This window comes from Amblyomma mixtum, chromosome 4 (genome assembly GCF_055824585.1).
Source record: "Amblyomma mixtum isolate Tamu chromosome 4, ASM5582458v1, whole genome shotgun sequence".
NCBI lineage: Eukaryota > Metazoa > Arthropoda > Arachnida > Ixodida > Ixodidae > Amblyomma > Amblyomma mixtum.
Window position 1 is genome coordinate 141,153,500 of NC_143015.1, and position 17,016 is coordinate 141,170,515.

Consider the following 17,016-nt stretch of genomic DNA (forward strand, 5'->3'; position numbering starts at 1 on the left):
CGCTGCGGCACGCTTAATGAGGGGCAGCGCGTCCTCGCCCGACAGTTTCTGAAAAAGCCACGCTGGGAGGAAGCTACAATTGTCAGACGCATAGGCCTGCGCTCTTGGCTCGTCAACATACATGGCACAGTAACACGCCGACATCTCAACCAGCTGCGTAGATTTACGACGCCGTCTGAGAGCTGTCCGCCAGCGGAGAGAACACGTGCACCATCTTCCCACATAGCCTGGCCCCTCTTCCCGGAAGAAGAGACTTCGCCCAGGACAGACCTAGGAGACACAGCGAACAACAGCCAGCCTACAAGTGTTTCTCCCCCGAGCGCACAAAGCCAGCGCGCCTCCACGCGTGAGCGCCGACCCCCTGCACGATACCAGGCAACTTTCTAAGGGGGAAGGAAGTGTTGTGTCCCCTTATCGCTTTTGTGTGTGTGCGCCCCCGCACCCTCCTCTTAACGACCACTCGCATCCTCCTCCTAACGACCTCCTCCTAACGACCACTCGCCCCTCCTAACGACCACTGGCACGCTGTCGCCAGATGCCCCCCCATGGTGCGCCCCCCGCACCCCCGCATCCTCCTCCTCTTCTGGGAAGCCACTCCCTCCCGTGGACGCTTTTCCGCTCCCTCCTTTCTTCGGGCGGCCAGTTCGGCTCCTGCCTCGGTCGACGCTGGTCGCACCCTCATCGGCTTTAAATAAACGAAGTCTTAAAGTACCGTGTGCGTCTTTCGCTGCATTCAACACAGCGACCGGACACGACAATGATCAACTACGGAGAGAGGACCCAAGGAAAAAAACCAGAGGTAGAGTTGGCAGAACAGCAGATTGGGCGAGTTTGTGTTCCATGGTGACAAGTACATGCAAACAGCGCTAAACAACAAGACCATTACGAGGAGACCGTGTTTGTCTGCTCCTCTTTCTGGTCCTGTTGTTTAGAGCTGTTTGTGTGTACTTGGCAGAGTTGACCCCGGTGAATGTCGCGGCTGAAAAGTGCATGTCGGCAGGAAGGGATGACGCTTCTGTCGGGAAGAAGCCTTACGTAGGGAGAGCAGGACGAAGGTGGAGTACGATAGAGCCGTGGTTTTACACAGGATTGGGGGTCGTTTGTGGTTTATGGGGTGGGTTTAACATCCCAAAGTAGCTCGAGCTACGAAAGACGCTGTATAGCGGGGAGCTCCGGGTGACTGAGCATAGAGACCGTCACGACCGCTTCTTGCAGAAAAATGGTGGCGTTTCATAAGGTGTGCTGGTGAACACATATCCAGACACAGTAACCTTTTGATGTGCCATTGTTTACGCAGGAAACTGCAGCTGGTAGTTGGTTTTGGTTCTCCCATACCTGAATGGGAACTGGGTATACTCCATCTCTTCTTTAAGGACGCACTGTATTGAGCGATTAGGTCGGGAGCGTGTGAGAGCAGCGTATCTGTTGCAAGCGTAGCATTTGTTGGTTTTGAGGAGCTTTTGTCACCCTCTAGCAACAACAAATGCAGTCCTACACTAGTATAGTTCATAGCTGGTGAGCACCTGAGAAAAAATTTCGCACATGCTTTCACCGGGTGCAAAAAGCACTGCACTACACACTGACCAGCACACCGCAACGCTCGATATGTGGCGACTCCTAGGCAGCGAAAAAATGCAGTTTTTTTTTCTGTTCCTAGAATTTTTATCGTCACCTCTAAAGCTGCAGTGGCCGCTGAATGAAATTTGCATGCCTGCATTTGTACAGCAGCAGCAGATGGTGTCTCTGCTGATTGGACCAGCAGTGCAGAAGCAGACGACTTGTGCAGACGGGGTGGGCTGTGTAGTCGTCACGTGGGTGCAGCCGGAAGAAGAGATCTCGGAGCAATGGCGATGGTGCGAAACAAAGACAAAGAGGTGAGGAGAAAAAGAAAGGGTTGTCCCTATGCAGACTGTCGGGTCCCTTGGCACACTGTCGTCTTCATTGGCGAATGCTTGGCCTGCAGCTATTGTCCTAACATACCGAGAAACAAATTTTGTCAGCAATATTGTCTAAAGAAAATTCCGCAACGTAGGCAATGAACATCCGTTCCTGTCACATCGAGCTCTCACGGTCACGTGACCAGCCTCTCACGGTCACGTGACCAGCGCGGAGGGCACGACAGTGCATGCGCGTTGGGATCATAGTAGTAGCGATGGTGGCCACAAAATTTGTAGATCATAAACTTTTACTTCCGGCCGTAGGTGCTAACAAACGACAGCATTACGTAGCATAGCGTAAACACTTCGTGATTTACACGTCGGACAAAGCTTTGTGGGTGGTTTGGACGCCAAGGAGGACATCTGTCATGAAAGGCGTCCAATAAAAACAGAAATAAACAATTATATTGACTCGCGAACTTTAGAGTGCAAAATATGACAAGCCATTGAAGGTCGACGACATCTTGGATGTACCAAGTTGAAATTTCTCAATTGACATGTGGTTCGAGGCATTTCAAGTGACGTTATTTGTCAAAGGAAGGACATACACGAGGGTAACGCATAGCACCTGCTCCAGAAAAAGAGGTGCGTTCCTAATTTCCGGAGAAAATGATTTGCTGTCAGGGTAGAAATATCATGAAAGGCGTCCAATAAAAACCGGAATAAACAATTATATTCACTCGCGAACTTTAGAGTGCCAAATATGATAAGCCATTGAAGGTCGACGACATCACTGTGAAAATGCTGCACATAAACAGCGAAAGTTATGTGTCTTTAAAACCTTGTAGTTGATGCTCAAAGCGGATTAGGTAGGTAGTCAAGTATTTTCTGAGTAACACTTTTTTAGCACGAAAGATGCGGAAACGTAGAAGGGAATAACACATCTCCTCTTGGGGAAATAATAAAGGCGGAAGGTAGTATGCGCCTGAAGTGCGTACCTTTGTGTACGTGAGATCCGGTGTCATAAGTTTATTTAACGCGACCTTGGCGAAGGAGTGCCGTTTCTTTGCATCCGCAGTTCAGTGTTTCAGTATAAATTCTTTACCACTTAATGCTACACTCGCAGTTAGGCCTTATATATCTATTCCAGCATGCCTGGTATCACGATTTCAGTTCGAGTGCACACATGCATATGTTTGAAATTGTCTGTTCGAAAATCTGGTTACTGGCTTGCCACAAAAAAAAAAACAGGTATGGATGCGTTGTTGGGAACAAGTTGCCCTAAATAACTCTTCGTTTCAAATACAGACGCATGGTCGTAAACAGCGGTGTGCATGCGTGTTCCTGTTCGCAGGCCGCATCGGCGTTTTGGATGTGCAGGCATTTTCAAGTCGCCTTGTCTGCCCAATAAGCTACGCCAGATACAAAGGGGGTAAGTGTGTGGACGTCGATATGCTGGGAGACTAACTTTAGGTGCCCTAAAAGCAACAAGGGAGATAAAAAGGGGAGGAGTTTGAATTCCAGCCGAGTAATCTCACCATGAAATCCAAATGGGCTGCACTGCATGGGTTGCTTTGGTGCCTTTAATTCTGGACAGTGGAATGATGGTTATACCCTAGATTCGTCGACCTCCGCTAGGTGGCCAAGTATGATAAGCATTTTAGGAGATTGTCCTTGATTAAACAACACCCCTTCAAATTTCAGAAAGGCTTTCATACCTACCTAGCACTATCTCAGCTGAGCGGCTGGGCAGGAGTTAGTAGTAGGAATTAGTACTTCTAGATATCAGGCTTCTAGCCAATAAAAGCAGCTTGGCACAGAGCGAAGTAGAGAAATTTTCACGGCACCAAGAGCTCTAGACTACTCTGATATTTAAAGAACCCAGCATTAATAGTAACAAACGATGACCTCGAGGTGAACATTTGAAGATGTTCCGAATGGCGATCACTTGATGGCAACAATATGCGCGCACTATACAGTCAAGCACCCACACAAAATATTTCAAAATAATTGTATTGCGTCTTGTTCCTCCATAACCTAGAAAAAAAGGCATTCGGTGCTCATAACGTTCAGGTAGCGCTATTGATAAGTTCACGAAGACAGCTATTCCTAACTACAACGAACAGGCCCAGTGCAAAAAAAAATGTATAGCACATGGTAAAGGATGTGGCAGGATTTTCCCTAAATTATCCTCGAGAACACCCGCTTTCAAACCCACGTCTTAAACGTGACCACGTTTGAGATTATTCGAAGCGCTTGCTCGGCTTCTGTACAAGTCTTGTTTGACCCGGAGCTCAATAATGCAGATCTGGTTACTCATGTTGTGCCGTGTGTAAAATAAAAAAAATCGAATAAATCTGCTTCATTTACGCCTATTGTCTAAGTTAACTGACAGGTGCTTAATACAAAAATGCATTAGTACAGTTATTTAGAAATATTTTACGCATTCTTATAAAGCCACAAGCCACGTCAGAATTAGTGGCAACAAGACTGCGTAAGTGTTCGCCGCACACGCGGGCAAGAAATCAAACTGCACGTAGCTGGCACTAATACAATAATTGCCAGTGTGGCAGAAATGGTTGCAGCAGTGATATAAACTAGCCCCGCGAGTTTCTATGCAGGCAAAAAACCGTTTTTCGGTCGTGTTCCCCACAAGAATCCATTGTCTTCCTACTCTGCGAAGTTTTGCTTCCGCCTCGTTCGAACATGGGCCCTTCGCTCTCTTGTATGCGTGGTCCCCGGCTCCTATTGTCCACATTAGCATTTGCAGGTATATGACAATTAGTGCGACCCTCCCCCCGCGGTGGCTCAGTGGTTATGGTGCTCGGCTGCTGACCCGAAAGACGCAGGTTCGATCCCGGCCACAGGTGGTCGAATTTCGATGGACGCGAAATTTTGCGATGGCAGTGCGAAGTCAGTGCACGTTAAAGAACCTCAGGTGGTCGAAATTTCCGGAGACCTACACTAAGACGTCCCTCAAAGCCTGAGATAATTTTGGACGTTCAATCCCCCAAAACTAAACTAAATTGGCAATTAATGGGCTTAACTCAATGTTTCCTGGTTGCCTGTTTCCACACCTGCCTTAAACTAAGTTCTCAAAGCAATGAAACAATGAAAACCTTTTTTTCCTTGATGTCTAAACATGCAACTAAGGAACAGAAGGATGTCATCATCTACATTTTTCCCTTCTTGGCGACTCGCGCACCGCAACTCCCATTTCCAAGCTGCGCTTCTAGGCTGCAAGGAAACAGTTTCTTGTGAAAACTTTTTTCTTGTTCAAACCAGGTTTCACTTAAACGGGTTTAATGTCCCAAAGCGACTCAGGCTATAAGGGACACCGTAGTGAAGGGCTCCGGAAATTTCGGCCACCCCGGGGCACTTTAACATGCACTGACATCGCGCCGTACACGGGCCTCTAGATTTCGCCTCCATTGAAATTCCTCCGCCGCGGCCGGGATCGAGCGCGAAAAATTGCGAGGATACTTTGCCAAATAAAGTGTTCAGAGGCGAAAGCCGAGGACACTATGCAGTGACGACTTCCGGTGGATGCGACGTCACACCGTTCCCGTGGCTATATCGATACCCAAATTATACACCCCTTCGGGAATCTTAAGTGCTAACTACGCTTAATTACACATTTTTGCATCTAATTTGACAAAAACCCGTCGTTTTTCCGACCATTCTTTGACAATCTTCATTATGCCGTGACGACTACTGATGAATGTGGCGTCACACCGTTCCCGTGGCTATGTCGACGTCCGCGCTATTTCGACCAAAGTTTGCATTTTCGCCGATAATTAATTATAAATCTACAGTCATCAAACTTGACTCCTAGGTTCATTTTTTTCCTCCTCTATCTGAAGCAATCTTTGGTTTTCTTTTATCTTTATTAGTTGCCGAGTTAAACGCGTGTGATACGCATTGTTAACGGACGACAGTATGAGCAAGTAAAGGCTTTCGCCGTAATAACCACTGAGCCATCGCGGCAGGGCCTGTGTTTAAACCAGGGATGCTTCTCGTGCACAGACGGGACGTGTAGTAATGTTCTGCTTCTATCTTGAAACCGCTTCTTCAAACAGCAGCAAGCGGCCGTGGTGCCGAGGCTGCCGTGAGCAAGGGCCAATTGCTGTCGCCACGTAGGTGTCGCTGCTTCTTCGCCGCCGTGGACTTGATGACAGCAGTGACGATGAGGACTGCATGTGAGGAGGACTCCGAAAATTTTGTTCGTTTCTAGACTCGTTTCAGCCTCAGCCGTAGAAAGCGGCAGTTTTCGCTTACCCCAAAGTACGCCATTTACTTCTAAGGAGTATTCGCGTAAACTAATAGGCTTTGGTTCTGTTTTCTTTACTCTACACAGAGTTTTCTTGTTTGAAATATTAAGTTTCAAAATAAAGGGCGGTAGGTGTTCCCACTGAACACGGTAAATTTAAATAGGAGGAAAAGAGGATAACCATTTGTCCTGCTGCAGACATAGTTTCGGATTATATACCTCCGAGAGCTTAAATAAAGCGCTCTCTTTTATTTAAAGCGACGGGAGCTTCCTATTCACCGGACGCCACCAGAGACGAGGGTGCTTGCAGTTTCCGGAAGCAAAAAAGCGCGCGCAGTTTTAAAGATGTTCATTCTGATAGTTCCGCTTGCAAAACACTTTTATTTGAATCTACTAACTTCCAGTCCCATCTACCGACGCTACGGCGCAGGCCGACGAGCTGCCCGAATCGGAGCAAAAAAATTTTGAGTTTATGAGCTGACCCCCGCACGACAGTAGGTTTCTGTGATATTCGAGTTCAGCGTTAACGCGCACCTGCGACACTTATCTTCAGTCGTATTTGTCTGCGTTAATTTCAGCGTGTTACTGACAGCATGGTCGATTTTAAAAAATTCACTTTTTAGTAGTCTCTGCGTGGCACGTGTGTGTGTCCCGCAGCCCTGATTTTGGCGGAATTAAACAGTAAACGAAGACCCCGGCCAATGCTTAACGCACCTCATTGCCGGCGTTCGTCTCATCTTTACTCGAAGCCAAATCATTCCCACCGCAGAAGACACCTGCTGTCTCGTCTAACGGTGCACTGTCCTCACACTTGCACATATATAAGCGACACCTTCCTTTCGAGCTGAATGGCAGCCGGATGTTAGAGTAGTATCGCCCTTAAAACTGAATTACCCCATTGTTACGAACACTTGTTTGGCCACCTGTAGAGTCTGCGGTACTCACTGTGATCTCAATGCCCACCTTTTTTCGAGCACTGCAGTGGCCTGATTTCAGTTCATATCCTTTTAACCTGTACTTATTTATATATAAGACTATAAACCTTTTTATTAAGCGCATTTTCGCACACACATCCAAAATTTTATATCACATACTTCATCCTTCGCTTCTCTAAGAGTATGACCCCGTTTTACCACTTCAAATACCATGAAAGTTTTAATAAGCATACAACTTTTTTCTTTTTCTTGGTCAGGATCAACTATTTGAAAAAGGCACCCTGCCATTGATGAGGGGACCCATTTCCTTTCCCTTGCCCCATAAGCCCCTTTTACCTACAGTTTCAAATTTCCGTTGGAGAGCCTTTTTACGCAGATTGGGTTCACATAAACCGAACATCGGAACGATATCAAGCAGAAGAAATCTGTGCCAGTTCGGAGACAGGACTTCAGATTGCTGACTTTAGATTGCGGCTGGACGACAAAATTTCGTCACCGATTGAGGCTTTCAGGGACCTCCTACAGAAAATGAACATAAACCATTATTCTCCATTGCATCGTATGCCGAGCTGTGATTAATCTGGCGTCGAAAGAGAACGATGGGCTACTTTTGGCTACTCTTGGCCTCTGTATGGCTACTCTTCAGAACGGGTCAAGGGCAAACAGCTCAGTGCTCACTACTGGGTGTGTTTAATGCAGGCGAGCTAACACAGCTGTTAAGACCATATTTTGTCTTCTGCAGAGGACTGCTCCTGTTTTACATCAGCCTCACGGAGTGACCACCATGACTGGTACGTTGATGACCTTCCTGGACCGTGTATTTGTATTTCCTTGCTGCATGCACCTCCTTTGTGATGCCGTATTATAGAACCTCCAGTATAGTATATACGAATGTCGGTTCGGAATAATTATCAATCATTTTGCGCTAGAGGCGCGTGTGTGCCCTGCAATGTCAGCGCACGTAAAATAGTCCCAAGTAGTCTTCAGAAACTCTCGATTACGGTGTTCCTAGCGTTTTGTGTCGCTTCGGGACGTTAAACACCGCATTTTAAATTTGATTTCAGTTCTAGCCAGTAACGTTGATATAGCAGTAAAAACCTTTTTTGATGAAATTGTTCTTTAAAATGCAACACACTGCATCTGTCTCTGCGACACTAACGGTCTCCCTCTGGATGTGCAGCCCGAGTCCGTGGCCAGTGTGCCACCAATGTTTGAGCAAGGCGCGCCTACGGTGACTGGACAGATGACTTCACGAGGGGGCGCAATGCACCCACTCCCGAAGAAGGCATGCTGAAGGTGAGGAAGTCTGCCAGCTGCTTTGCCCACGCACTAGATGCGCCCATTTGTCCATCGTTTCTGCTCCAACGGGTGGAATTTAAGGCGCAGTGTACTGGCCTCAACTCGTACAGAATGGGCATCGACTTCGACGGAAATTGTTGGGCAGGCCGGCGCAAGATGGGCATTTGCGATTGTTGAAATGCGCGCGGTAAGTGCTCGATTCATAGCCTTCCTTTTATGTAATAAATGCGCGAATTTCATCGGAAACAACAAAGACAGTCTTAGCTTCAGCTCTTGCGCATGTTGGACTGCTCGTAACGCGGCCGTGTTTCGAGATTTCCGCTGCCAAAGTTGATGCTTAATCCGCCTAATCGTACGCATGCGAGACGTGTGCGCTTGGCGAGGAGCTTCTCGTGTTCTCTCGTAACCCTAAGGCATGGAGTTTTTTTTTTTTCGATTTCGGTTGTTGAAAGCGAAAGATCTAAAGATCTTGTGGTAAGTTTTGCCTCTTGTTCAAGCAACAGAAAAATTGTATTTTTGTGGTTTAGAACGACTATCAACCAGGACAGGAAACGTGGGTGCGGTGTAATCCATGCCATGCCACGACAACACCGCAGCTGAAATGCATGCTTGTTTCACTCAGTTTATTTTTTTTCGTATTTCCGGGACTAAAGGTTGAATTTTTTTGGAAGAGAAATTCTAGAGGCCCGTGTGCTGTGCGATGTTAGTGCACGTTAAAGAACCCCAGGTGGTCGAAACTTCCGGAGCCCTCCACTACGGCGTCTCTCATAGCCTTAGTTGCTTTGGGACGTTAAACCCCATAAACCAACCAACCAACAAGCTGTGCGCGAGTGGCGCATGTCCGCTACAAAGAAAAGTCACAAATGGACCCAAGCAGAGGCTGGGTGTCTATAGCGGTCGGCTGATGAGCGCGAGATCCCAGCATGAAATCCCTCCCACAGGGACAACATTTCCATAGAGGGCTAAGCGCAAAGTCTGTTTGTTTTGGTACGACGTCACTGCATGGCAAGAGTGCCGGGTGGTCTAAAGTAATTCGGAGCTCTCCACTGAGGTTTCGCTCATAGGCTGCGTGCTGCTTCAGAGTCCTAAATCTTTATTATAGTCTACAAGAAAAAAGAAATTTTATTGCAGGTTAGTTGCTTGTTATATTTCCTATGCAGCCCTAAAATCTGCTGTCGTGTGGGCGCTAATGAGTAACCACTCAGGTATTTCAAATCTACCTCGCCTTAGGGAATTCCTCTCAGTACAATTACCGGCGAAAAACCGACGATATTGTCAGTCTCTCTTATTGCGCTATACGGACTAAACGGCTGAGTCAGCGTTGCGTGTTGAAATTTTTGTTTCTTTTCTATCCTCCACCAGACTGGGTGTCTTTCTCGGAAGCCAACTTCTATGGGCTTCCTGGTTTTCACAATGACATCGTCACGTCAGCGGTTGCGACTCCCAGCTACGCCTCCAAGGTCGGCTCCAAGAGGCTGCGGTGTGCAGCAGCTGAAGTTCACGCGCGCACCTTTCGTGGTAGTAGGTGAGGAATTCCTCCACGCGTCGCGAGATGGCGCCACTTCAGCTAATGCCCTCTGGTTTGGCAGGAGGCGCCATTATTTTTGTAGATAAAATCGCGCGCGCAAACTTCATTCTTCTTTGCGCGCATTCCGCACACTCCAACCAAGTAGTACCCCCCTTCCTCAAATGAGTGTGCATGAAGATGCGTTAAAGTATTCGGTGAGGGAGGCTTCGTCCAACGCCCACATGTCCACTGCAACAACCTTCCTCACTTCCCTTTAGGCACTCTTTCTACATGGATACATAAACATTCTCTGATGTGTAGTATTCATACACACAAGTTATATACAGTGCACCGAGTTACGAAAAAAATTACAGGTGTAACGTGAAAAGACTAGAAATGGCAGAGTGGGTGAGGGAACAAACACGGGTTAATGATATCCCACTCGAAATCGAGAGGAAGAAATGGGCTTGTGCAAGGCATGTAATATGAAGCGAAGATAACCGCTGGTCGTGAGTAGTAACGGAGATATACGGGCGAGGCCTCTGTCCTGCATTGGGCGTAGTTAGGCTGATGATGAGGGTGGTGGTGATGTAGTATTCGTTTGCTGGCTCATTTTTTGCATTCATATTGATTGACGCTGCATCATTCCGTCAACATGAAGGTCAAACCAATAGTTTAATTACTGGCGAACATTCTGCTGTCAAAAACCTACCGACCCTAATTTATTTACATTTGGGTTCACCAAAGGGCGATCACTTATTGCCACAGGCTGCCAGTCGGTCCCGAATAGTTGAGTGCCGGAGCTCTCTCGAGTCCAATGCCAGCTGTGTTCTCTGGTGGACACCACACCCCTCGTCGAAGCCCAATCGACGGGTGGAGGCGCAGGGACCACGCTTCGCTGCAAAAGCACGTCGGTGGGCCGGTGTGTACGGCGCTATGAGAGTCAGTGAGGCTTCGATGAGGCAACACACGGCTAGAGTGCCAGTATACGTCGTGGAGTTAGGGAGGGGGGAGATGAAGCGACGTGCTTAACGGTAGAAGTGTCCATTTTCTGTGCAATGCAGCGCACATTAAGGAACCTCAACTTGTCTGAATTATTCTGGAGCCCTCCGCGACAGCCTACTCATAGCCAATGGGTCACTTTGGTATGGAATGCTCAAAAATGAAAACTCTTATTAAGTGTCCATCCCTGTGACAATGCTGCACATAAAGAGCGAAAATTATATGTGTTTAAAACCTTGTAGTTGATGCTCAAAGCGGATTCAGTAGGTAGTCAGCTTTTCCCTAAGTAGCACTTTTTAGCACAAAATATGCGGAAGCGTACAATGGAATAACACGTCGTCTTGACATGGGAAATAATAAAGGTGGATATAATAAATAAAGGGGGAATTAATAAAGCTATGCGCTTGAAGTGTGTACGTTTGTGTGCGTAAGACCCGGGCCGGCTTGCACGAAACAAATAAGACCGGCTTATTTCCAGCCTAATCTTATTCGCGGTCTAAAAGCTCTCTCGATTTTGAGAAAAGAAAATGCGCATTGATGGTTCTCTTTGTCGGTGAGTGCCTCAAGTGGGCACGAACGCCGACTAAAACATTGAGTTACCGAACTTTCAGTCGGAGTTTGTGGCGCATTTGAGGTGTCCACTGACAAAATGAACCAGCTATGCGCCTTTCCTTTCTTCAAAACCGAGAGAGCTTCTAGACCGCGAATAAGATTAGACTGGAAATAAGCCGGTCTTATTTGTTTCGTGCAAGCCGGCCCCGGTGTCAAAAGTTTATTTAACACGACCATGGCGAAGGAGTGGCGTTCCTTTGCATCCGCGGTTCAGTGTTTCAATCTAAATTCTTTACCACTTAATGCTGCACTCGGAATTAGGCCGCATATATCTATTCCAGCCTGCATGGCATGACCCCGGTATGACCCTGATATTATCATTATGGTTTGAATGCGCACATGCATCTGTTTGAAATTGTCTGTTCCCAACCTGGTTTCTGGCAACAGGGCAGAAAGCTGAGCTAGTTGGTATACGTTCATTGGGAAAAATCCAGGCTCTAACAAAAAGCGACACAGAGGGGACACAGCGCTTTCTGGGTTGCTGCAAATAAAACTAGGTATGGATGTGTGGTTACGAACTAAGTTGCTCTAAATAACTCTTCGTTTTAAATACAGACTCACGGTCGTAAACAGCGGTGTGCATGCGTGTTCTTCTTCGTAGGCCGCATCGCCGTTTTGGATGTGCGCGCATTCTCAAGTCGCCTCGGCTGTCCTGAATTCCGCCGACTGCCCAAAACGCAACGCCGGATGCAAAAGGGGTAAGTGTGTGGACGTCGCTATCCTGGAAGACTAACTTTAGGTGCCTTAAAGCCAATAAGGGAGATAAAAAGGGGAGGAGTTTGAATTCCAGCCGAGTAATCTGACAATGAAATGCAGAGGGGCTGCACTGCATGGGTTGCTATGGTTCCTTTATTTTTGGACAGTGGAATGAGGGTTATACCCTATATTCATCGACCCCCGCTAGGTGTCCGTGTCTCATAGGCATTTTAGGAGATGGTCCTTGATTGAGCAACGCATCTTCAAATTTCAGAAAGGCTTTCATATCTGTCGAGCACTATCTCAGCTCAGCAGCTTTGCAGGAGTTAGTAGTAGGAAATAGTAGTTCAAGATATCAGACATCTCGCCAATCAAAGCAGCTTGGCACAGAGCGAAGTAGAGAGATTTTCACGGCATGAGATTTATACTATTGCTGATACTTTAAACAGACCAGTAACAGTAACAGACCATGGACTCGAGGTTAGCTTTGCAAGACGTTCCTAATAGCGATATGCGCGCACTACGCAGTCAAGCACCGACGCAGAATATTTCAAAATAATCGTATTGCGTGTTGTTCGTTCCGGACCTAGAAAGGAAGACATTCGGTGCTCATAACGTTCAGAGTCGCGTTATTAAAAAGTTAAGGCAGCTATTACTTACTACAATGAACAGGCCCAGTGCAAAAAAGTATTGCACACTGAAAAACATGTTCCATGATTTTTCCTATATTATCCACGAGAACACCCGCTTTCAAACCCCCCTCTTCAACGTAACCACAAGTCTCGTTTGAACCAGAGCTTAATAATGCAGTTCTAGTTATACATATTGTGCTTTCCGTGTACAAAAAAAAATTCAAATGAAAAAGTATTATTTCCCCTCATTCTCTAAGTCTATCCGCAGATCCTAATCCTAAATACAAAAATGCAATAGTGCAGTTATATAAAAATATTTTATGGATTTTAACAAAAGCCCCAACACTAGATATAAAGTTATGGTTGGTCACAAACCATGTTAGAATTAGTGGCAACAAGACTGCATATGTGTTCGCCGCACATGACTGCAACAAAGAAATCAAACCATGTAGCTGGCGCAATATGAACTAATATAACAATTGCCAGTGTAACAGAGATGGTTGCAGCAGCGATATAAACTAGCCCCGCGAGTTTCTATGCAGTCGACAAACCGGTTTGCGGCAGTGTTCCCCACAAGAAATCATTATCGTTCTACTCTGCGAAGTTTTGCTTCCCCCTCGTTCGAGCAATGTGCACTTGTTGTCTTGCATGCATGGTCCCCGGCTCCTAATGTCTACACAAGCATTTGTAGCTACATGACAATTAGTGCGCCCCCCGCGGTGGCTCGGTGGTTATGGCGGTTGCATTTCGATGAAGGCGAAATTCTAGAGGCCCGTGTGCTGTGCGATGTCAGTGCACGTTAAAGAACCCCATGTGGTCGCAATTTCCTCAGCCCTTCACTACGGCGTCCCTCATAGCCTAAGTTGCTTTGGGACGTTAAACCCGAATAAACCAAACCATACGATACCATGCCGCAGCGTATCATGTCATATCATACTACACCATGCCGTAGCGTACCATACCACACCATACCATGCCGTAGCATACCATATCATAGCGTACCATAGCATACCATACAATACCATGCCGTAGCGTACCATACCATACCCTACCATAAGGTACCGGTTTGGTTGGTTTGTGGGGTTTAACGTCCCAAAGCGACTAAGGCTATGAGAGACGCCGTAGTGGAGGGCTCCGGAAATTTCGACCACCTGGGGTTCTTTAACGTGCACTGACATCGCACAGTACACGGGCCTCTAGAATTTCTCCTCCAAAGAAATTCAGCCGCCGCGGCCTGGATCGAACCCGCGTCTTCGGGTCAGCAGCCGAGCACCATAACCACTGAGCCACCGCGGCGGCGGCCGCAAGGTACCATACCCCCGTATTTATTTTTCAATTACGTACAAGAGCATAGAAGCTGGGCCACTAACGTTCTCACTATGTCGCCCTGATTGGCAGCTCGAGCCCTAGGCCAGCCTTCCATGGAAGGGGCGGGCGTCTCCTGTGCCTGGAGCGTTATCACCACGTGGGTGCCACCGACGCCCGGTTGTCGTCCAGCAGCCCGCTCTGCGGCGGCAGACAGGGCTGAAGGTGAGGACGTCTGGCCATGGCTTTGCCCACGTAGCGGATGCGAAAATGACTCCGTCGTGCATTGTCTGAATGTCACAACTGAAGCAGTGAAGATATGCGCAAATATATAAAGAATTTCGTATGAACTTGAAATCCGGTGCGGAACACTCGCATCAGGTTTCCGCAAATCGTCTGTGCGAGTACTCCGCTACTCAGTGTGACATTTTACTGACTCCAATAAGCATGCACGGTTGTGCCTGAAATACAGAGGCCGTCAAAGCTTGCAATCTTTTTCTTTGGGTAGATGTTTCTGAGCTTCCCTTATTCTAAATATTCACCTCCTGTGTTCAGCTTAATCGTTGCAACTACGTAAGTGAAAGTTATAGAATCGGTGCGGAACAACTCTCTGGTTAGACGTGATTATTAAATAACGTAAGGCACTTTTATTTTAGTTTCTCTGGGAGCAAGTGTTAAAGCTACACTAACCAGCTTCGCCCAGTTGTGTTGTTTCATTCGGAATACTGCAGACCAAGCAAGGGGCCGATGATACAACAGGACGAACTATTGAAAAGTAGTTGTACCGCGGTGGCTCAGTGGTTATGGTGCTAGGAATACTTAGGAATACTTAGGGTTGGCAAAGTAACTCCCTCTTCGAAACATTCTAGGTTCTAGCACTTCCTAACATGTTCGATCCCGGCCGCGGCGGTCGAATTTCGATGGAGGCGAAATTCTAGAGGCCCATGTACTATGCGATGTCAGTGCACGTTAAAGAAGCGCAGAAAATTCTAATTTCCGCAGCCCTTCACTACGGCGTCTCTCATAGCCTGAGTCATTTTGGGACGTTAAACCCCATAAACCAAACCAAACCTTGAGGGCATTGAGCATCTTGGGTTACCCGAGTGTAAAAATAAAATTGGTAAATTGGTTTTTGAGGAAAGCAAATGGCGGAGTATCTGTCTCGCATATCTCGGCGGACCCCTGAATGGCGCCGTAAGGGAAGGGGGTAAGGCGGACACCAGAGACGGACACCTGAACCGCGCCGTAAGGAAAGGGAGGAAGGTAGGAATGAAAGAAGAAAGAGGTGCCAGTTTCGACCGCCTGGGGATCTTTAACGTGCGCTGACATCGCACACAGCACACGGGCGCCTCTTGCGTTCCGCCTCCATAGAAACGCGGCCGCTGCGGTCGGGTTCGAACCCGGGTACTCCGGCTCTGTACACGGGCCCCTTACCTCTGAGCCACCGCGGCAGGGCCCGAGTGTGCGCCAGCTTCTGCCGTTTCGTTCGTTAGAGAGACCCCCCGTGGGGGTGTACGCGAGCGGAATGTGCGCCCGCTGTTTGTCCCCCATTGCAAGGGAAGCTCTTTCGAGAACCGCAGTAAATCAGCCTCCCTTGCGTTCTTCCCGCTTCGACCTCGCGACCCCATTGGGCCACTCCGAGTGACCAATGGGGGGCTTTGTTTCGGCGAGAGGCGCTGAGCGGGCAATGAACGGCGAGATCGCAGCCCACTCGGGCAGCAGAAAGGTGCGCAGAGTTTCGCTCCCGGGTTCCTCGGCCTTTGCCGGGGAACAAAGAGCGCGGGTGCTTTAACGTGCGCACCTAGTATGTATGCTTGAGTCCAGGCCCGAACCTCCGGAGTCGTGTAGCCCGCCTGTGCGGCGCCGACGCGCTCCGGATTCGGGAGGGCCTGATTTGGCTGGGTCTCCGTGATCGCCGGCCATTGCCGGTGAATGCGCGCGATGAGCCATTGACGTGCGACCTGCGTCATCAAGATGTGCTCCGCGAATACCCCATCCTCCCTCGTGTTGCGTTGCGCGCTATTTAACCCTTTGGTTGGCCGCGTGGCATGCGATCGCCCTTAGGTGTGCCGTCACTCGCGTATGTAGTGTTTGCTTTGTACGCGCGGCTCCGCGGGCCCGCTTTCAGGTGCTGACAAACCCACAACCTATTGCAAACTAGTATGACATGAAGAGTCGGGGTTTTACGTTTCTGCTGTGTTCGCCCTTCACTACTAACAAGCTGTGTGGGTCAATCGTGCATCTTCCGAACAAAGAACAGTCACCGATTAGGCAAGAAAGAACCGCTGGGGAACGTACCCGACGTAAAACAGGAGCAAAACTAATTTTCGCCATTAATTAATGGCACCTGTTTCTTGTTTCTTGTCGACAGCGAAGTGATTTCTAACAGTGGTTTCTCCTTCGTACAGCGGGGGGGCGATGGCTCAAGCGATCGTCGGCGACCTCACCGAAGAACAAATGAAGACGCTACCGTCGTCCGCAAGGCAGTCATCCGCCAACTGTCGGGTGAGTGTCTAAGTTCGGGGTTAGGCTTCCGGCATCCTCTTTCTGCACACGCGCGTGTTGTCCTAGTAATTCGCGGCAATTTTCTTGCTCATACTTCTATAACAATTTTGAAATCTAGTACTCAACAGTGAAAAATGTTTGCTCTTAGTACTATTAATTATAGAGAGCATAATTAGTAATTTATATAAAGCCATGAATATAACTCAAATTATTGACTGTATCTGCGCATATCATGCATTTTTTATATGCTGAACTTTTATTAATTTTAAGATACATTATTTAGCGTCTTTAGAATGTTCTTCTTCAAGGCCCTATGGAATAAAATATCGGTTTGGAATGGAAGCTACAAATGACGATGGCCCTTATTTGTTTGACA

At 47.8% G+C, this 17,016-nt stretch overlaps 1 protein-coding gene across 8 annotated transcripts in view; it reads left to right on the plus strand.

Moving 5' to 3' along the window:
• The window catches only part of LOC149348482 (uncharacterized), a 133,374-nt gene that overhangs the window by 105,333 nt on the left and 11,025 nt on the right, over window positions 1-17,016 (plus strand). For 5 of the 8 annotated variants that reach the window (XR_016292755.1, XR_016292753.1, XR_016292756.1 and 2 more), the window contains exons 3-11: window positions 1,726-1,874; window positions 3,232-3,309; window positions 5,957-6,076; window positions 7,825-7,873; window positions 8,263-8,378; window positions 9,744-9,906; window positions 12,104-12,200; window positions 14,229-14,360; window positions 16,544-16,640. The gene's annotated coding sequence lies outside the window, so the exon portion shown is untranslated. Of the gene's footprint in view, window positions 1-1,725; window positions 1,875-3,231; window positions 3,310-5,956; window positions 6,077-7,824; window positions 7,874-8,262; window positions 8,379-9,743; window positions 9,907-12,103; window positions 12,201-14,228; window positions 14,361-16,543; window positions 16,641-17,016 lie in introns of those variants that run through there. The other 3 variants (XM_089588115.1, XM_089588116.1, XR_016292758.1) reach the window with 2 other exon arrangements.